The sequence below is a fragment of the Amphiura filiformis genome, chromosome 2 (assembly GCF_039555335.1).
Source record: "Amphiura filiformis chromosome 2, Afil_fr2py, whole genome shotgun sequence".
Lineage (NCBI taxonomy): Eukaryota > Metazoa > Echinodermata > Ophiuroidea > Amphilepidida > Amphiuridae > Amphiura > Amphiura filiformis.
The window spans coordinates 28,047,154-28,070,031 of record NC_092629.1 but is presented as its reverse complement, the minus strand read 5'-3'; the positions used below and the strand labels follow the sequence as shown (position 1 = coordinate 28,070,031).

The following is a 22,878-nucleotide window of genomic DNA, read 5'->3' as shown; positions in this document are numbered from 1 at the left end:
TGCAGGCATTCTTATTTCAAGTGGGGTTTCTCTTATTTAAACAAAACTCTGTGTGATTTTGATAAATTTTCATACTCATTGTTTCATTTTACACGATTATGACACAAATAAAGTATGTCATTTGTCAATTCAATTTGAGATACGTTGAAACTGTTCCATTTCTTTTGTACTTTGTACTTTAAGCAGCAAGTTTAATTTTACATCTTGTTTTTGTACAAATAGCCAAGAATTATAGATAACAAACAAATAGATTATGCTCATTTTGCTTGACTGTGTCACAATTTGGGGTAAAATTACATAATCATGACTGTGTGTACCATCCATGATCTGTCACTTCTTTTCAAATTTACATTTAAATTTAAATGGAAGTCATCTGAAATCAGAGAAGTAAATATGGTTGGATTTTCTTGATACTTGATCATTGTTAATAATGTGCCAAAAACAATTCAATGTCATCAAAAGGTTGCTCTTGGTTAAATAAGATTGTTGGATTAAAATGAAATTTGGCTGGAACAAAAAAAAACATTGGATAACAATGGTATATGCCTGGACTTTTTTAGGCAAAGAAAAACATTTGCCATAAGCATTAGTTTGCTCCAAATTTACAGGAATAAATTTTCAGTTTCATATACTATATGAAGTGGCAGGTGATGGTTTGTTGTGCACAAAAATGTGAAATTTTACACGATTTTATACTTGTGTTTATCTAATGTGTGTGTATTTAGACTATGTACACCGGATGATCTTAACGTTTTCAATGTTAATTAAGATAATTCTTGCATCGATCCCCAAGATGTAGAAAAAACCAATAGTCATTTATCCCCATGTAAATGAATAATAACAAAAATCACCGATCCCTTGGTGCGATCGCCTACTTGGCGCCCTCACTGCTGATCATCACCCCTTATCCACCTTTGGTCTCATGTGATGAGTTTTTTCACACTGGTACCATTCAGAGTTGTGGTTGTTGCTGCAGTGGGGCCCCCCGGGGAGGGCACTCACATGTCCAGGCTATACGGGTATGTGCCGCGGTGACGATATTGGGCTCCATATTTGGCAACACTAATTAGTGCAATTTGTATGTTTATAAACATCACCAAGGGTGGATCGTCCGACCAGCTCAGTGTTGACTTTTTGGCTGACGACCACGACCATTTGAAATGAGAACACCATTGGGAATAAAATTAGGGGAAAATGTTATGACTATACCTCAAATATGTATATTTTCTTGGGCCAGGAACTGTATAAATAGTGAAGAGAGGTCTACAAATCTTGTGGAAAGACTGCCGAATTCTGAATACTTCAGCCAGTTCAGCACACATGTAATGGGTAGGCTTAAAATGTTTTTCTTTACGGCAATGATCGAGAAGGAAAACCATTATTTTGGGGTTTACATTGTGGTCTGTCTGGTCATTCAACCCCAGTGTAGGCCCCTAATGAAGGTTGATATGGGGTTGATATTCTCATAATTCATAAATTTTCCTTAGCCTATATTCATGTAAATGATCTTGATCCAGAGAGTACTTCCATGCTTGGATTAAAATAGTCTCCCAAAATTGTGATATAGGGCCTATTAAATTTGATGCATAGTTTTTGACACGGATCGCACCCGATTCTTTCGACTGTGGCAAAATTGGTCAATTCCCGATTGGCGGATGATCAGTTCCCAAGACCCCTCTTTTTGACTGGTCGATCAGTTCCCTAGACCCCCTTTTTGGCTGATCAGTTCCCTATTGGCCGGCCGATCAGTTCCTCAGACCTCAAGTACGAAACTGGCGGTGGCACACCCCTACCAAAAAATATTTGAGTGCCCCCCCGGGTGGGGCCCCGACCCCGGGAGTGTCTGTAACTCCCTCAGTGCACTCGGTGATTACTACCAACGTGGGTCATGGGCTTGCATCAGTGGTTTCCACCATGCGTGCCCTATTTACCTCTATTTTCTCGGTCAGCTGGGCAGGTATTCCCAGGCTGACAGAGAGAGTAGGAGCACCTCTCCCTGTGCTAGTTTGGGCAGTGTAACTATGGGTACTAGGGTAGTCAATCGGTTGTGACGGAACAATCGGCTTGGTCGATAAATCCATTTCCCAATCATACTGCATGTAGTCAATCACCTATTAATCTAGCAGGGTTAGACCTTGCAGATCAATGCAGCCCATTCAGCCCTTATGGACGGGGAGCTGGGTGAAATGGTCAGCTAGGATTTCCACAACCAGATGATAGCAGCTAGTGGTACATAACTAGCTTCCCTGAGACAGGGACCAGCTGGGCCTACCGTGTGGTACCCGAATACACATCTAGATTCCTATGCAAGGACCTACACAGTATCTCTCGGGTATAGCAGTGCACGGCTAGGTTCCCGCGCAGACCCATGCAGGGTCAGTTGTCTGCAAGTTATGTACCATGGTACCCACTACAGGGTGGTTTCATTCATGGCGTAAGGCCGTGGCAGATTATTCCACCTAGTGGTTTTGCAGCACCTTCAGCAGTTGCTCATGCCGGCTGGCAAGGGGGTGATCCTGGTCCACAAGGGCCGGATATAACTCGAGTACTAGTACGCAGTACTATGCAATTATACCTCATGAGTGCAGGGATACTCAGCAATGCTTGCCAGCCAGAGTATCCTGGTAAACAGCAAGGAACCCCTTAGGGGGCCTATGCAGTGCACATTGGATCAGCGGCACTGGGACCCAACCAGTACCGCACTGGTGCCTCGGTACCCTTAGCCAGAGTTCGCACATACAGCTGTGTCAACAGGGAGGAGGAGGGATACTGGTGTTGCAGGGTTACCTTGAGGTACCCAGGTGATTGATCCATGCAGAGTCCACTGCTTGGGGGTCACACATAGTACCCACCATCAGCTTGATGTATTACTCCAGATCTCACCACACTGCTTCCAGTGGGGAAGCTTACCTCAAGGAGAGGGCTACTGGACCATTACCGGAACAGATAATAGTGACTAGGTGTGCTCGGCTCCTGACAGGATCAGACAGCACACCGGCTGTAGTAGGATAGCTCTAGTATAGAGCCTCTGCCAATGCCCAATAGCACAAGTAATTATGAGGTCTGACTATACCATGTACAACTACAAGCAATCTGAGTCTAGGGGACCTTACTGCTGTTCTGGAGTACATGTGACTCTATATACTGCCATCGAGCTGAGACTTGTTGATGCCCGAAACAGTACAGGACCGGAGTCATTAGAGGGCAGTTTTCCAGTCACCTTGAAAAGTTGGGTCCATTATAGCAATACCAGTGCAGTGATATCAGTTCCAAAAGATTAACGAATGGATTCATTATGTCGGTTATTCGCAGTCCTTGGGGCTTCCGATTGTTGAGGGTGTGTCTGTCTTTCTTTTGGATAGAGATATAGGATGACAACCTGTCACAGATATGCTTCTTATTCCGATCCCTGATCAAGATACTTATAAGGGCGGCTTCAAAACTTGACCGCCGATTGACAGGTGGTTGATGGCAGTTGAACCGCTTTAAATTGTTTAGAGAAATAGAAACCAGCTCCCACCAGATGGAACCGGCGGGCAACCGACAGTCAAGTTTTGAAGCTGTCCCTAACTTGTACCTACATCCGGTCAGTTACTTGCCATATTGATTTTCAGATGTTAATGCAAGAATTATCTTAATCAGCACAAGTGGGGGCGCCAGGGTGTGTTGGCATGGGCCAAAGGCCCCCCCATCAGAACTCTTTCCCCCAGTAAACACCCATAATTATGAAAATGTCCACCTCCCAAAAAAAATCACCCCCCCCCCTCGAAAAAATTCCTGGCGCTGCCAACGTCAGCATCAGAAATGAATGGAGTGAATGGAGTCTAGTCCAAAAAATGGCGTAGCGTGAGTCATCCTATTGGGGGCACCGACCATTACTGGGTGGGCACCAGGCGTGGTTGGGGGACATGAGCCATTTATTGCCAATTTTCGATTTGGGGGCTCTTTCCCCCCTCCCCGTGCCCCTCTGACGCTATGCAACTGCGGCAAAACTATGTTTTGTAGACTCCTAACCGAAGTGATCTTATTATTTGGCCAAAATGTCAGTTCATCAAGCCCTTATTTTGCCCAAAATTTTAGTTGAGTGCCCCCCCCCCCCCCCGGTTGGTTCATTGTGTCTGCTACACACATCAAAGGAGTAGGACAGAATAAGGGGGACACTACTTACGAACACTTATTGTATTCTTTAATTTGAAATTGATAAAATACATACAACTGTTGATATTTCCCCCCATTTTTGCTTGATTTAAAAATCATTATTGCACTCTCTCAACTCCAATAAAAAGTCACATGGCTGAAGACAGCTTAGTAAATTGGAGGGAAATAATGAGTCAGGAAGTTCGAGAATGAGAAATATTGTGATTACGCAGGCGATTCACGTTCGGTATGTTGTTAACGCCAGCAAAACGTGTGTAAACAAAACAAAGACTTGCAGTCAAAATAGCTCAAAATGCCACTCAGATTTTTCATGCTCATAATGATGCTCAAAAAGGTCCATGTTCCCTCCATTACTCCCGCCATTACTCTGGCTATACACAAGCATGTACGTTGCATTGCACTATCTCAATACATAGGCCTAGGGCCTATTGACAAAGTTAATTTTCGCGTCATACAAAATTAATATATTTCAAATTTTGATGACATATTTGATATCAGTCTGAAAAAGTTCAATCAAGCCCAGTTTTGGTTAAAGCCATTCTCCAAATAAAATATCACATACAGGTGTACTCCATAGATTTACAGTATAGGCCAATCAATAGGATTCATCAAGTGAAATTTCGCGGCGTAAAAATTTTGGATTTTTAAAATTCCGATGACATATCTGGAATAAGAATCAAAATTGCATCGAAATGAATCCAAACTTGACTATTTTCCGATCAGGGATTCTCGTGATAGAATTTATTGTTTTTAAATTAATTATTTATTTATTGTTATTATTGTTATTCATCATGTTATCATTAGTATTTAATAAATTATATTTCCTGCAATTTTTTGGATAGAGCCAATATCTTCTGTTTTACTCAAGATGCTACCATCTTACTAGGTGGATGCTGGACTATGGCAAAGAGTAACAGCAAACTGATTATAATTAGAGGGGATGCTAGTGGGGGTAGCCATACTGCCAGATTTATTATTTTTTAATTAATTATTTATTAATTAACATTGTTATTATTGTTATTCATTATGTTATCATTAGTATTTAATAAATTATATTTCCTGCAATTATTTTATCTCATTGTATATTTTACTTGTTACATTTCAGATATAGGTGAATGGGAGAAACAAATGGTGATTGGTGAAGGCAAATTGAGGGACCCAAGAGGCATAGCTATCCATGAGAGCAATGGAGATATAGCAATTGCAGACTACAGGGCAGAATGTGTGTTTGTTTACAATACACAAGGGAAGCACAGGTTTAATCTTGATACAACACAACAACTAAATAGTCCCTGGGGTGTTGTTTACACCTCAGGTAAATATTATGTTACAGAAGGGTCAGCTTATGTCAGGTATTATAATGCTGATGATGGTAAGTATTGTGGTAGTTGGCTCTCTGTTAAACCAGGTCACAATGTAGGTAATGATAAAGCAGAGCTATATGGAATATGTGTGGACACAGATTGTAATCTGTTGGTAGGTGATTACTATAGTAAATACATAAGTACACCACATTTCGCCAAAATTCATTCTAGAAACGCTTGCTGTTAGAATAAGAAAAATTTTAATGCTAAATTATTGCACATTCTAGGGAAGCGTGGTTACTGTTTTGAAATAACCGAGTGAGAGGGTTTTCAAGAAAATATTTTTCCTGTCAAAACTGAAGCATCCTCTGTATAAAAGAAAATATGAATATTAACTGCACATCATATATAACTATTCGTGATACCCGATTGTGGCATATTTGAGGTCGTTTATGAGGCAGAGAATTTTATTTCAATTTTATATACGCCAAAATATTTTTTAATTGAGCAAGAATAAGGATAGAAAAAACGTTAAAAATGCTATGTATAAATAACATTAGACCCGGCAAAAGATTACTGTATCGTTTTTATGGTATTCTAATCTTTTATTTCCCGAAGAAACATTTGGGGTCTAAAATGGATTTTGTATGTAATTGATAAAAACATCGAACGTGTATACAAGAAAAATGGTAGGTTCCTCTATAGTATTTAACTGACCATGCTAATGTACTGACACCGTGCGAGCACATGTCAAAATCGATATAATGTATTGTCCATATAGACGCGCATTTATCATTTATTATTGTCGGATTAACAACAATTGAGCGATATTAATACACATTAATGTTTTTAGGCAAATAAAATTCCAAAATATGGTACGTTTTCTGCTTTTGCTTGTCACGTGGTAGGCCTATATTGAAGTTGCGATTATATCTAATAAGTTTCAAATGGATTCCATCAAGACAAGTGGCCGACTGGTCTAAGGCGCTAGGCTCATAGAGCATATCCAAAGCGGCGTGGTCCGCCGTGAGTTCGAACCCCGCCTCTGCCAAACTTTAATAGAAGTAATATTAAAATTTAACTTTTTTTAAATTTCATATTGGGGAAATGTGACTGGGAGAATTTATGTATGGCGTGGAGTGGTGTGATACATAAGTAAACACACAGGTGATGGGAAACACATCAATAGTTTTAATGTTGACATACAGCCTGTGTACATGGCTGTCACATCACATAATAATGTCATCATCTCTGATCAGTATGTAGTACAAATTGTCAATCAAGATGGCTTAGTACATAGGGTTCAATGTCCTGGCATGAGTGAGCCACGTGGTGTTTGTTTTCATAGTGGTGTGTTGTTTATATGTGATTTGCTTAGTGCCAATATCTTTTGTTCATAGGGCCTGCACTTTGGCTCGTTTTTTGCAGGTTTACATGGTCCAATAATCACAAGATGACTGACATGTGGTAACAAAGGAAGCAGTCACTGCAATTTGATTATGTCCCATATGATTGGCCATTCAAGACACCCCTGTGAATATACTATAGCGGCCTTTTCAAAATATAATACCTGTTTGCTTGACTGTATTGACAATACATCGTTCGTCTCGCACACTGACAACATTTGATTGAATGGACTGTAGGCTACTGCGCCGTGATTACGGTGAAGGACACCGGTTCAAATCCTTTGTTTGGAGCCAATCGATAAAAGCATGCAGGGCCTCTATACCCATGTACAGTTTATCCCTACATAACCTATGTCTTGAATACGCTGGCAAAGTTATGTAATAATCGGATTAATACTATATAGCAGTAGGTAAAAACAAGTTTTGAATAATCCGCGCTATAAAGTCCCATTCAGTGATCCCAGCGAAAGTGAAAAAAAAAATCAAATTGTTACGTTTATAAATTTTTTTAATGAAAAACAAATGGCAAAAAAACAAAACAGGAAAACGACAGTATTGACGAAGTTGAAGCCCCATTCAAATACATGTAGCTAATTTATATACTGTCAGTACCGGTATATAAATTACAGACTCACGTAAATGCATTATTTTTGTCTTAGACACACGGCGCGGCTTTCGGCTGAACCACTGCACTAGCAAGCTATGTTAGCACATCTATGGCAATGACGAAAGGTACAAAATCAGCCATAGGCCTTTAGATAGCAGAAGACACAAAAGTGGTGTTTTATGACCTTTGACATTCTTTTGTGGCGAGTGACATGGTCTTTCAATTCACGCCGAGTGTCCTTGACAGGTTTGACTATGCTTCAGTGGTCATGAAAGAATTCAAAAGATAACCTCTGCCCCAATAATCCCAAGCAATTGTCTGAAACTGCTCCTCGGATTATAAGAACTCAGTCCTCAAATGATAGTCATAATAATGTCCAAAATATAAAAATTACTGACTATCATTGAAGACTGAGTTCCGCAGTCTAGTATCCAAAATCTGAATTTTGATGATTTTTACGATCGTCGGGATGAAAAAAAATAAAAAAAATCACTGAATGGGCCTTTAGTTCCAGCCTCTCCTTACCCTGGCAATATAAATCAAAGAAAAATAAAGAAAAAAATAAAGAAAACAAGAAAAGAAAATTAACCAAATTAAGGGATCTGTTTTGAGCGTTTCGATAGTATTTTTTGTGGGACATGAGAACACATCAGACATATCGAATTGCATTCTGAATACGAAGAATGTCTTTCTGATATCAAATAAATTTCATTGTTTGAAATTCACGATATAATACAAATTTTATGACAAATTATTAAAATTTGATATTTTTCACATTTTTGATATATAACAGTCCTCGAAGTAAATATCATAAATCTAATGTTATATTCTTAAACAGTCCCTGGCATACAGATACCATACATGTATAGGCCTATGTATAGTAAATTTGTCTGCTTTATCTGTTTTGTGCTGTTTAAGCAAATAGTTAAACATAATTTCCATAAAATGTAAGCTTTTACTGTCCGATATGTCCCCTTTTAATTTTGAGCAGAACAAGTGAGGTAAAGCAAAGAAAATTGAAATTTACTACTACTAGCGCCAATGAATGTTATACGATTGTAAAACGGTACGATCCTCTGGGTGTGTGCGTATGTTCCGACGAATGTGTCGACGCAACGCAAGTATCAACTCGAAAAGTATGAAAAGAAAAAAAAAATTCTTTCTTTTTCCTCTTCTTTTTTTCTTTTTCTTCTTTCTTTCTCTCTTTTCTCTTTCTTCCCTTCTTTCTTCTTTCCTGGTCGGGGTTGGCAAATAATTACTTAAAATTGGTAATTTTACAGGTTTACTGCTTAAAATATATGGACTATATTTTTCACTCGGCGTGATACATTTTTTCATATATCAGTAAAACATACCCGGAAGTGCTGGTTCTCCAAACCAAAACAAACACAAGGTCGATCGAGCAGCGGTGAAGCTGTGTCAGTGTGTGGAGCAAATTTGGTTCTTATTTTCCTTCATTTTCTTCTCCCGTGACATCCCAGGTAAGAGTTTTGGGTATATAATACATACATCGATTGGTTGTGAGGATGGCATGAGTCAGTGCTGAGCCTGTGAGTGGAGTTTTGTGTGGAGTTGGGTATAAATTCCGGGTATAAATTATGGTATTCTAAATTATAAAGGAAAGGGTTCAGAATTCAACACACATTTTACGTAGGCCTACACAGTTCATGAGTTGTGATGCAGTTGTAGTAACTACAAATTTCGAACGTTTGAGGACTTGTTCTCAAGTTGTAGAAGGTGCCATTGGGTGTCTTCAGTGTTAATTATTTTCATTATAAATGTCGCAAAATATTAATATTGACAATAATTAACAACCTGTTTCACCTCTCCATATATTCATACATTGCTCACCTGTGTTTTCATATCATATTTTGTGGTGAAAAATGATTACAAATGTGTAATTTGCAATCATTTTTGGAGCAACTATTTCTTCGTACCGACGGCTAAGTGTGTATGTGAATGCACATTAAACACATACAAGCACATACACAGCACCTGTTGGAACTCCCGGTCGGAGCCGGGAGTTTCAATTATTGGAACTGGTTGTGATGTGACTAGTCAGTATAGTTTCGAACACTTGAGGACTTATTCGCAAGTTGTAGAACGTTCAGTGCATGTAACTCCGGGATTTAAGTTTGCAATAGTAATATAGCATAAATAATATTGACAACCTTCACCCATCCATACATGTACAGGGATCTGTACTACTGTCTGTTCAATAGCTTAGATTCTTGAATTTTTAAGATATTTGAAAAAATAAAAAATTGTGGTCAAAGTCATCAAAGAAAAGTGTTAGCACAGCCTTAGACCTAACGTGATTTATACTTTTCAAATTCTAATGTTCAATTTAAAACCCCATTTCTTTTCGATTTTGGTCTTTTCCCGCGATGTTTTTATAAAAAGCCGTAGAACGTCGGGTACCATAAACTTTTTTGAATCAATCCATTTAGAGCAATGTCACAATGCGCAGAGATAGTATTTATTCGACCATCCGCATCGAAGTATTGTCCAGCAAAATATTTGCCAGTATGCCTAATTTGTGTTGAAACCCTACTGTTGAAACATTACGTTATTTACTACGGTACTCTGGAAATGATCAAAAATGACACTGTCCGAAATAGGCAACCTTTGCTCTAAAAGATACAGTTGACACATCAAAATAACTAATCCAGATTTAAAGATCAACAGAATATTTAAGATGATTTTGTGTTGCAATTTTTTTTTTTAATGTAAATTCCAAGCTAGAGTTCTCGAGTAAGAGCACTGATAACTGGCGATGGATAGGGTTTTTACCAGTGACCTGTGCACTGATCAAGTAATGGCAGTCTCTAACAAATGCATACTGCAACTATGGACTCGTTTTGGGCCGGGTTGGGTAAGTCGCAAGAAAAAGTCATGCCATGAAGAAGACCGGGGAAGAAGAATACATTTTAAAAGTATTCTGGGTCAAGTCGAGTTTAGTTAGATTTTATGGGGAAGAAAAGCAACCTAGTTTACTAAAATAAGGTATGAAGAAAGTATTCTTTCAACTAAAGGATTGTTCTGTTTACATGTGCAATTTGTTTTTCTTCCAGGGATTTGTTCATGACTTCTGTTTGGTTTGGCATTATGTAAGAGGTTTTGCATGGCACAACACAGCTTTAGGTAAGTGGTGAAAAAGTACTTAAAATTATCATTAATTTTGCAAACACGTACTGGCACAATGCCTAGACGTTGATCCACAACACTCAGTACACTTTACAGGTTAAATAAAATAACTCGGGGAATTTGCAACTTCAAGAACGCACAGCCTTGACATACCACAAATGACCTTCACAACCAGGATCAGCTCCCTGACTTTTGGACCAGTTACAGTGAGACAATTAGCAGTAAGTTCCTTGTCCAGGGGAATTCAAAACTAACTCACTTTTTCCACAAGAGCATACTAAACCACCACCAGGGTTCGAACCCACAACCTCTCGCACCATAGTTGAACGCCTTATCGTTTGAGCTAACTTGACTACTCAAACTTAATTATCTTCATTTTGGGAACTGAAGACCATCCCCATGTCCTCTTTGGTGATCAAAAATGTGTCCCTGTTTGATAGGCTAAATGATCAAAATTGTGAATAATTTGTGCAATGCCCCCAGTTAATTAATGTTCGACTGTTTCCCTATGCATAGTCCTAAACAGTATCCCCATATGGGGGATCACATAGGGGTGTATGTATGTGTTTTTCATTTTAGTTATTTGAATTTTAAAAATCTTTTCGCACACTTTTATTGTCGGGTTAGTGCAAGGAACTCATATTTGGTGAAGTATAGTCATTAATGGACTCAGAAACAGGTGTTAATGGGCATATTTTATATTGTATCATATTATCTTTATTCTGCACTCAGAACTTAATGGTCAGAACAAATACTGAATCAAATGTCTGTAATTTCATCCATTGTAATTTTCTTGGTAAAACACAAAAATGCTTCTTGTGTAAAATGAAAGTGCAGATACAACTTTCTTGCAACAACACCAGGTTTAAAACATATCTTGCATAACAATCTCAAAATTGTTTAGAAATTATGTGAAAACCTGCACTTCAATCCCAAAAGAAATGCACTTTTGAAAATTTTGAAACTAACTTTTCTATGTAATGTTGTGTTGTTTTTCCTACAGTGCACACATAATACATTACTTTGGGATACAAAGGACTTGTGGACTTCGTACATGTATGCAGTCCAAATCTCACTGCCAACAAGCTCACCTGCAGTTTTCTTCGCATCTTGAACAAGAACTTGTACAGATAATAAAAACAGTGATGGAGACTTGGGAAAGTAATGACTGATGGCAATAAACATCTACCATCCCAATTCTATGAATCGCTTCACAGCCACAAAATTTTAAGGGGTGAAGTGGTGACACAATGTGTATGATGTCACTATGTATTTTCCTGTTATCGATCAAGTTATTTGGACGTTAGGCATGTTCACACACTCACTAAAGATAGGATTAACAGGCATCAACATAGTGCATCCCCTTCACTTGTGAAACTTGCAAACTCTGCAGACATTGCACAAATAGATTAGATTCTACAATGTATCTTCTTTCACAGATCTGTTGGGTTTTGGTAAAAACTTCTTAACATTAAATGTTATAAAAACGTTTTATATTTAAAACGTTTTGTATGAAAACACTACAACAACATTTTTGAAATGTCAAAATATTTCCTCAGCACTAGACATAGTCGAATTTTGATAAAAAATATGTTATATTAATCATGAGGAACACATTCCGTTGAACTCAAAATTATACTGATGTTTATTAGAATTTAAGTGTTCAATAGTAAAATGGTCATAAAGTGTTTATATAATTAGATGATCAGTGACAATAAAAGTTATATTGAATGCAACATATCTTGCATCCCAGCAAACACAAAAACGTTTTTAAAACGTTTTAAATAAGTTATATTTTGGGTTTTGGTTTAGATAAAAACGTTTTAATAACATAAAAATGTCGGGTTATATTAAGGGATCTAAAATGAGCGTTTATTGCGTTTCGACAGTATTTTTGTGGGACATGAGAGCACCTCAGACCTATCGAATTGCATTCTGAATACAAAGCATGTCTTTCTGATATCAAATAATTTTCATTTTTTGAAAATCACAATATAATACAAATTTTATGACAAATTATAAAAATGTGATATTTTTCAAATTTTTGATATATAACAGTACTCGAAGTAAATTATATTAATCTGATGATATATACTTAAAGTGTATGTAGCAGGGAGAAAAAAGCCGACGGTCAATTGAAAATTTTGACCTTTCATATTGAAGATATGGATTTTTTCCCAAAAAGACCTAATTTTTTTTTTTTGGTGTTTTGGGAAAAAATCCATATCTTCAATACGAAAGGTCAAAATTTTCAATTGATCGTCGGCTTTTCATCCCACCTACATACACTTTAAGTATAAATCATCAGATTTATAAAGTTTACTTCAAGTACTGTTAAATATCAAAAATATCAATTTTTAATGATTTGCCATAAAATGTGTATTAAATTGCGAATTTCAAAAATCAAAATTATTTGATATCAGAATGACATTCTTCGTATTCAGAATGCAATTCGATATGTCTGATGTGCTCTAATGTCCCACAATAAATACTGTCCAAACGTTCATACCCCAGCCCTTAAGGTCATAACGTTTTGTATGAAAACATACTACAACAATATTTTAAAAATGTATTCGAAATTTCATTGTAAACTATTTTTGCATACATTTTTGGCCAAATAGTTTGTCAACACTTAAATAACATAATGTTGAAATATTTGCACCCAGCAAACACAGAAATGTTCTTAAAATGTTTTTTACAAAATGTTTTAATAACATTTAAATGTCGGGTTATATAAATGTCGTGAAAACATTTTAAAAATGTTATTGTAATGCAAAATATTTTTTCAACCCCAAAATAACATTTTGTTTAGAATGATTTATACTAAGTTTTCCAAAAATGTTTTTGGAATGTTATTAAAACATTTTTATACCCTTTATATAACCCGACATTTAAATGTTTTCTGTAAAACATTTGTGTTTGTTGTGCAGTAAATTACCAACAAATGTTATTTAATGTTATGAAAACGTTTTAAACTTTTATACCATTAATGTACCCTTTATATAACCCGACATTTAAACGTTTTCTGACAACCTTTTATAACCTTTTGCGAATGATGTCGAAAACGTGTTGTGTTTGCTGGGATAATTATGATTGCTCACTTCATATTGAACAATTCTGATTTTGGAATCTACCAGTTTATTGATCGCGAAAACCGGACTATGTACTTTGACTTTTAAGCAGAACTTTACCCCGGGACTTTGCTCTCTAAAACACACTGTCAATCATACTTGTTTATCAATCCAATTTAATCGCATGTACCAAACATGGTAGTAAGACACGCTAAATGTACGTCCATACACACCTCTGAGAGTTTAACTTTTGCGCCAGATCAAACGTGCCACAAATTCCATAGATTGCTGTGTACGATTTAGTTTATGGTAATGTCACATGCCCGCAGGATTTAAACCATAGCAAGATCTGGGCGACCAATCACAAGCCAGATCCATTTAAAGATGCATTACATCATGGCCAATTTTAGTTAGGCCAGAAATTGGCCTAACTCTCCATAGAGTCCCGTGTTAAGAATCTTAACCGCAAGGCAAAAGTAGTCCAATTGGGAAGCTAACAAACTGAGGGAGTACGGTGACTGAAAATATCAGATGTGAAAATCTATCAATTGCTCACAAATTAATACAAATCAGTGTTTTATGCTTAAGGCCAGAGTAATGGAAGACACATTTGTTCACGCCCGAATTTGAGATTTCTTGATATTTATCAACACTAAGATGTATTCTTTCACTTGAAACTGATAAAATACAACTTGCTAATTATTTACTCGTATTTTTGCTTGATTTGTTTCACTCTTTTCAACAAAAAGTCACATGGCTCAAGACAGCTTAGTAAATTGGCGGGAAATAATGAGTCAGAAATGCGCGAATGCGAAATATTGTGATTACGCGCGCGATTCGCTTAGCGTGACGCGGCGCAACTCTGCGCGTATGTCCAACGCAGTCTAGGCGCATTCGGTTTGTTGTTCACGCCAGCAAATGTGGTGTAAACAAAACAAAAATTTGAAGTCAAAATGCCACTTAGATTTTTTAATTATTTTGAATTTTGGCGCACTGAAAGCAGACATTATAGATTTATTGGTGCAAAAAGATGCATATTTAGACCATGCACCAGATACAGCTTTTACAAGCGTGAAAGTCTTACCGTTTTAAAATATAAGGACGTTTTGTGCATAATTTTGACATTTTTTACTAAAACGTCGATTTCTCAGAGTTCACTTTTGACAATATTGCACGATTTTTGTGACAAGATAACTCGAAAAATATGCAAGCAAAAGGTAAACTTTTTGCACTATCGTTTAGTGTACATCAAAACCTAGGGAAGGTTTTCTCATTTTTTCAAAATATTTGTTTTAAACAAAAATATACACCATTCTGTGCAATTTTTAGCTTAATAGAGTGACAAAATTGCTTTTTTTACATGTTTTTTTCAATATTTCGAAAAAAGAGACGAATTTCAAAAAAAAAAAAAAACCTTCCCTAAGTTCATGTCTCTTTATGAAAAGCTAACTGAATTGTTTTTACTCCGAACGGATTGTTTTCTAAGTTGTCACAAAAAAATTGGGGTAAAAAAGTGAATTTTTGTGATTTTTTCAAAAACTCGAGATTTTTGAACAAATGAATCAAAGGTGCCCCCCTGACAAAAAAATGAAAGAAAAAGTGCCCCTCTGACAAAAAAATGAAAGAGAAAATCAGGAGGGCAAAGGAAAAGAAAAAGGGCCTTTTCTAGCAAATTCAGGGCCAAAATAGTGTAAAATACAAATTTTTTCCGCGCTACGCGCGCACATTGTAACAATAAAGCCCTTTTTACCCGGATAATGGGCGAAAATAGTGTAAAATACCATTTTTTACGCACATCATCCCAGTAAGGCCCTTTTCGGGAAGCTCGAAGACATACAGTCTCTATGTATTGTATGATGCAACTGCAATTTTTTTCGTCTGTGCCCCAAAAATTTTATTTTGCTCCCCCTGACCAAGAAAGCTGGCTACGCCCCTGCTGTAAAACAAAGTTTGGGACTGTGCAATAATCATCACGAGCCTTGGGGAGGGTAAAATTGGAGCGGGCACACACTTTTTTGGCCAGCTGAAATTTTTGCAAGCCGTGAAGATTTTTGTTTTATCACACATTCATGGGGTGGTAATTAAATGCTCTAAACAGGTTATGAAAACAGTACAGAAACACTTAAATATCCTAAATGTATTTATCTGGGCCATTTAGAGGTTTGCAAATTGGGATCCCAAAAATTTGGCATTTGCAAGGGGGGTGCACATGATTTTTGGTGCAAGAGGGAGCAAGTGATTTTTGGCATGCTGGGGGGTTGGGGGGGGGTATTCTTTTGCGCACCATTTGGAAATTCCCCCAGCTCATTATTGCGCAGCCCCTTTGGGAAGTCAATATTTCATGTATGTTGTCCTTTACACCTATACCCCTTTAATTTTTTTTTTTTTTTTTGCATTTTTGTACAAATGTTTACACATCAGCCAAATTTAATGTTTTTGTAGTCCACCTAAAACAAAAGTGTAGAAAAGTTTGAAAAAACAGGGGTCAGTGGGTAAACTTTTGAAAAAAGGGTCATGCGGGTAAAAAATTGGGGTCACAGTCGGGTAGAACGTAGAAAATAATGGGTTATTGGGTAAGTTCGCCAAAACAGGGTATATACCTATAATAGCAGTGGCGTACGCAGGGGGGTGGGGCGTCCTTTCCTGTCTGCAGTCGGGGTCAAGTGGGCAGAGGCATTATACGTGCGTCATCGTGGGGTCACCGATCATGATGGGGGAGGTATCGGACTAAGGGGGGGGGGGCACAAGCTTTGGGTCTTTCAAATCGGTGCCCATATGACGCGATGCCACTACGCCAATGCTAGTAGGAATGGTTCAAAATGATGCACCCCAGTCGTATAGGGCTAAAAATGTGGTAGGCCTAAATGTGCATTGCTGTATGAGCGCGACCCCTCATGTTTATTGATATCATGGACTACACAAAATGATAGCAAGTAAAAGTGCAGCTCCACCCACACACACACAAGTGGTACAGGTCTCTCACCCACCGCGATGTCATAATGCAATAAAATTCGGCAAAAATTATTACGAAATTGAGACTGAAAAAATGGGCTGCACCCCCATCCCACTCAAAAAAAGAAAATACCCCTGTGCTGAAAAAATAGGAGTAAATTTAACGATTTACAATTTTAGTCGGGAAGACTCTTTATTTCAGTTGCAGTTTTTTTAGCAGTTGGGGTCGGGGTCGCCGGGAGAAAGCTACCTGTAGCCCAGTGGCGTAGAGCCCCCCCCCCGCCTCCGCCTGAAGTACCCATAGGCCTACCCGTGGGACACTACTCGCCCTGATATTTTAGATTTTTTGGCATTTTTGTGCTCTTTAGCCTTTCCAATCAATTGTCAAATGATAAAAGTTCCTTTTCCTCCCCAGTGGCGTGCGCAGCACATTGAAAGTGTGGGGGGGGGGGCAGGTTGTTCAGTTCCCCTGAATGGAGTCTGATTAGGAGTGTAAACGAGCGGAATGACTGATTTCCCCCGAATGACCAACAATGCCCCCCCCCCTGCCCCCCTTTGCGCACGCCACTGCCTCCCTCCCCCTAGCTCTCAAAAAGTGACACTGCCGTGAGCCCGGCGAATGACTGCCCGTCACTTCCATCATTGGAATGTCCCCAGTGGCGTGCGCAGCACATTGAAAGTGGGGGAAATGACTGATTTTCCCCCAAATGACCAACAAAAGTGGGGCCCCCCTGGTCTCCACTGAAAACCCACCTATCGATATAGTAATACAAACCAAACTTGCTGAACCCCCAAACCATGACACATCCCCGTGCCACCTTCAACGAGCCGGGGGCTCATTTCCTCCCCTCTCCACGGGAAGTGCACGGTGTACCCACAACCCACGAATGGACATCACTCATGGGGGACATTCCCTTTTCCCACAACTTTTGGCAAACTGAGCTATTTTTTTAATAAGACACTAATATACCTATAGATAATGACCCCACCCCTACCCACACTGTCCAAGACAGATATTAACGCCGCTGCCTGATCATGCTAATTTGGTTCACTCTATGTGACTATTATAAGATGCGACGCGCGCCATGGAAATGTTATAATCAAGTCAACCCACCTTGTCTTTGAACTTCGACGTTTTAAAATACCCAGGTATGCTGACCACGCGTATGGTCTATGTAACCATTCACATTTCAGGACACTAAACCCTAAATTTAACTTAACCTTAATTGATAAAATAGGTATATACCAAATTACTACAAAATCTGAGTAGGAACTCTATATACCGTAAGACCACTTAAACTGGCTAAAATGACACCACAGAACGGCTTTTTTGTTTGGCTCCATATCTCACTTTAAAGCTATTTAAACCTCAGCAATCGTCGAATTTGGGTGTTAGGCATATTGGACGATAACCCTGCAACCTTTTGTACATACAATTATATTTCCATTGTGCTTAAATTTAAATTTTGAACGCTGTTTTGGGCATTTGGCTAATGCGCGAACTGTTTTTGGACATATTACAGCTTTATTACGTAACAATTCACATCTGCACCCATGTAATGTAACTTCCACGGATTATCACATCTATCTAGAACCAAACTATGAAGATTGTGTAAAAATCTATCAAGACATATTTTAGCTGTAGTGTTTTGTATAAAAATCGATAAGAACCAGTTTTTTAAGCAATTTTGGCTCATTTGACAAATTTCTTGATTTGATTGGTTATCGATTCCAAATTGATTTAGAAAATTATAAAATGATCTCTGAGGAACATTTGAACCTTCAAACCCGACGAACAGGCGGTTTAAACAGCTTTTTAGGGGGGTAAAAGTTACCAAGAAAAATAGCGCCCTCTATATTAAACGCAATTCAACTTGGCTGTCGTTACTGCATTGATAACACTGTAAAAAGATAATTTGTTTTTTATTGTTGTTTCTTGTTTTATGAAAATTTTGACTTCTTTGTTACTACCATTATACATCAGAAAAACTAATAAAAAAGTGCTAGAGACAATGGGAGGGGGAATTTTAGCTCATACGGTACGCTTAGTCGACCAAAATCAATTTATTGAAGCTCACTTATTTTGGTTTTTTAAGGGGTGGGGTATGGACGTTTGGACAGTATTTATTTTGGGACATTGGAGCACATCAGAAATATCGAATTGCATTCTGAATACGAAGAATGTCATTCTGATATCAAATAATTTTGATTTTTTGAAATTCGCAATTTAATACACATTTTGTGGCAAATCATTGTAAATTGATATTTTTGATATTTAACAGTACTTGAAGTAAACTTTATAAATCTGATGATTTATACTTAAAGTGTATGTAGGTGGGATGAAAAGCCGACGATCAATTGAAAATTTTAACCTTTCGTATTGAAGATATGGATTTTTTTCCCCAAAAAAAAAAAAAAAAAAAGGTCTTTTTGGGAAAAAAATCCACATTTTCAATATGAAAGGTCAAAATTTTCAATTGACCGTCGGCTTTTTCCCTGCTACATACACTTTAAGAATATATCATTAGATTTATATAATTTACTTCGAGGACTGTTATATATCAAAAATTGAAAAATATCAAATTTTTATAATTTGTCATAAAATTTGTATTATATTGTGATTTTCAAAAATGAAAATTATTTGATATCAGAAAGACATGCTTCGTATTCAGAATGCCATTCGATAGGTCTGAGGTGCTCTCATGTCCCACAAAAAATACTGTCGAAACGCAATAAACGCTCATTTTAGATCCCTTAAGTAGGCCTAATCAGCGAAGATGGGTCCCTTAATACTCATTGTGTTGATAACTTTACTCTGATATAACGTTTACGTTAATTAACTACCTGAAACTAGTACATTATACTATTGGAAGAGCTTGGACAACTATTTATAGGCCTAAAGTAGGGGGAAATGGCATTATAAGGGGCTATCATTTTCTTCGGAAGGGGGGTCCCAAATTTACAAAAAGTCGTCAATAAAATTGTGATCCCCTTATTTCGGCAACAAATATTTTATGACCCCCACCACCGATACACCTCTAAACAGCCTAATTAAAAAGTATGTTTGATTGGCGTAACATAAAAAATTAGGGTACTGAGGCCTAGGTAGGTCGGGGTTTTACTTTTAAAGCTGTAAGCTGCGTTTGGTAGAAGCCCTGAAATTTATGACCCCACCCCTTCCCCACCCGTATATTGGGACCCCCTTTCCGAAAAAATGATAGCCCCTTATATGTCCATTTTCCCCTGTTTTAGGCCTACAAATAGTTGTCCAAGCTCTTCCAATAGTATAATGTCTCCTTCCTACAAATAAATGATGTACGAACTTCGGGGGTCCATGATACTAACCAACGGCGGCTGATATTTATCAGCCGCTGTTGTGTAGCAAGGGGTTCTATATAGGGGGCCCGGGTAGAAACTTTCAAAATTTGACGAAAATTGTCAAATGGGCGATAAAAAAGGCCCCAAATTAAATATCAACGGCCAGCATCCTAGGTCGGAGGAGGGGGGGCAAGATGACTTAGCGGGTGGGGTGGGGAAATTCAGTGCCACTGCCAGCATCCCACATGAGCAAGATGTTCCACAGAGGGAGGCTCCAACCAGTGACGGCGCTAGGGGGGGGGCAAGGAGGCATCCCCCCAATATTTTTCTCCCTCCCCACTTTTGAGGCAAAACCCCAAAATTACGTAGATTTCCAGGCCTTTTTGCGGCAATTTTGGACAAAATTTGTCGATTTTGCCCCCCCTGAAATTCACTTTGCCCCCCCCCAAAGAAATCCTGGTGTGGCCCCAACGCTACCCGTCGCCCGACTGTCGTACCCCCGGCATAATTTGGCCCAGTGAACCACAATTTGATGAAGTTTGAAATCTGACCCCATGTAAAGTTTAATGACCTGTCCCCCACCCATGGGACACTATTTTGTTTTGGGAACAACAAATTTTGTAAAAATACAAAGAAATAGGCTAGAAAATACATCATTCAGGTGCATGGGAAGCCACCCTTTCAACCCCACTATGCATCTCTCCTACATGCCACGCCTACACGTCCCGCTACACGTACACCTATATACCTCAGGGCAGTAGACCCATATGTGTTTTCATAGTCTCTTGTTTTCGAATTTCAAAAATATTTAATTTATAAAAAGAAAAACAAAAGCATGCTCAGCAACGCGAGTGAAATGTTTTACAGAAAACATTTACATGTCGGGCTATGGTATATATAAACTATTCACCGCACCATGTGGCTTCGGTACTATATTGTAGTATACCACTGTCACTCGGGGTCACACCTTTTGGCATTTCGAGATAGAGACCCTAAATAGGAATATTTACCAGTCTTATAAGGAGTAGCACCCCCGGTGGTGGAATTATTTTTATTATATTCTGTATTTTTTTATCTTTTTTCATTTGACCCCACTCGGGGTCATATCTTCTTGACATTTCAAGATATGAAAAGGACTCACAATATGAATATTAACCCAGGTCTAACAAGGAGTTTCACCCCGGTAGGAAAATTACTTTTATTCTATTAGTTTGACAAAAATGTTATTTAAATGTTGTTAAAATAATTTGACCAAAGCAAAAACATGTTTATAACCTTTACAAACATTTTATTATGGCATGAATCTTCAAAGGCATGGTAAGGAACGCATCGTTAGAATTTGGGGCTTCATATTGGAAAAACTGTCGTACCATCTGAGCAAATATTAATTGATAATGCCAAAGTGAAAAATAAAGTGGCACAATAGTAAAGGGGGAGGGGTGGGCAATGTGACTTGCTGTGCGGGGCAGCAAATATTTCATAAAAATTGTCAAAAGGCGCGCCCTAAAAATCCAAAATACCAGGGCGGCCAGAATCACACAAGTGGGGTCAAAACGTTCCACAGGGAAGGACAAAGCTAAACCCATTGTCACTCACGGCTAAGCCACTGCTAACAGATTACACATACTGCAAAAACATTTTTGTTGACCAGATATTATTATTATAATACATGATGATGAAAGTTAATAAATCCACAGGATTTAATTTTAAAATCTTTGAAGGACTGTACTTGTTAGGGAAAAATAAAGGAAGTGGTTTTAAAGTTATTCTTTACAAAGATTTTAAAAACTTTAAAAAAAAGAGTGATTAAAAATTAATTATCAAATCCCATGGATTCACTTTTAAATCGTTATAAATTAATACTTAACCTTTTCCAGTTAAATAATGTGATTAGTAACATATTGGATTAATCTATCTTGATATTACAAATGTCAACATCCATAATACCAAGAAACAATAAAACAAAAGGAAAGAGTAAATTTTAAATTTTAATAAACTTTATTTCCTATTGAACATTACATGTACAGCGACAATACTTTTAGTCAGTATAATTGAACATAAATAACAAGCATTCAATCAGATTCAAACATCCATAACAGCACCATACTCAATATATAAAAATAATTGTAAACATTAGTTTGAAGGCCGATCCCTGCTTCCTGGACCACAATTGTGAAATATTGAACATTATTTATTTTATTTATTTATTTATTTCAATCATATTATCCAGGGTAGCCCAATCTGCCAAAATAGCTGGTCTGCTACACCAGAGAAGATGTTTCTTCTCATCTTCTCTGGCTACACATTACAAAACCTTAAAAATCAATCATTATCACCATGCAATTTATATAGTACAGGGTGTCCCATAAAAAAATTACCGGGCAAATGAATTTGAACGTAAGTCGCAAAATAGACATCAGAATCCAAAAATCTAAACATCAGAGTATAGTCCATCTTATTCTGCATCTTATATGCCAATTTTACTGGAATCGGTTGACTAATTGCGAAGAAATGAGCGATTACATAATGCATGTGTTAAATCAGTTCATGCCAAGTTTGCAAGAAAGATCATTCAACACAATGAGCACTAGTGGTTTAAAAACTGTAATTTGTTCTATGAAATAGTTTTCGTTTAATTAGGTTTTGTTCAAATTTGAAAACCTGGACGATATTGAAAATGAAAGCTTGCATGTAAGATGATGCTCGGTATTTGTAAATATCTTTTTTTGTTAATGTTGATATAAATGTTGCATAAAGAATTACTACATAAAGAATTCCAGCTGGCTTAAAAATTTCACACACATATTAATGTTTTCGGAATATTTCAAAGAAATTGTAATGCAAAGTTAAGGGAACAAATCAAAAGATCGATGACGTCCTATAAACGAAACTAGTTTCGTTTAGGGGTACTAGTT

The 22,878-nt window shown here is 37.6% G+C and overlaps 2 long non-coding RNA genes across 2 annotated transcripts in view; one reads left to right on the top strand and one right to left on the bottom strand.

The window, feature by feature from the left end:
- Window positions 1-22,878, bottom strand: part of LOC140146057 (uncharacterized) — a 273,862-nt gene that overhangs the window by 110,088 nt on the left and 140,896 nt on the right. The window lies entirely within an intron of this gene.
- On the top strand, window positions 8,679-12,527 carry LOC140146044 (uncharacterized). Its single transcript, XR_011858180.1, has 3 exons — window positions 8,679-8,956; window positions 10,550-10,619; window positions 11,626-12,527. It is a non-coding gene; the product is annotated as an uncharacterized lncRNA (long non-coding RNA).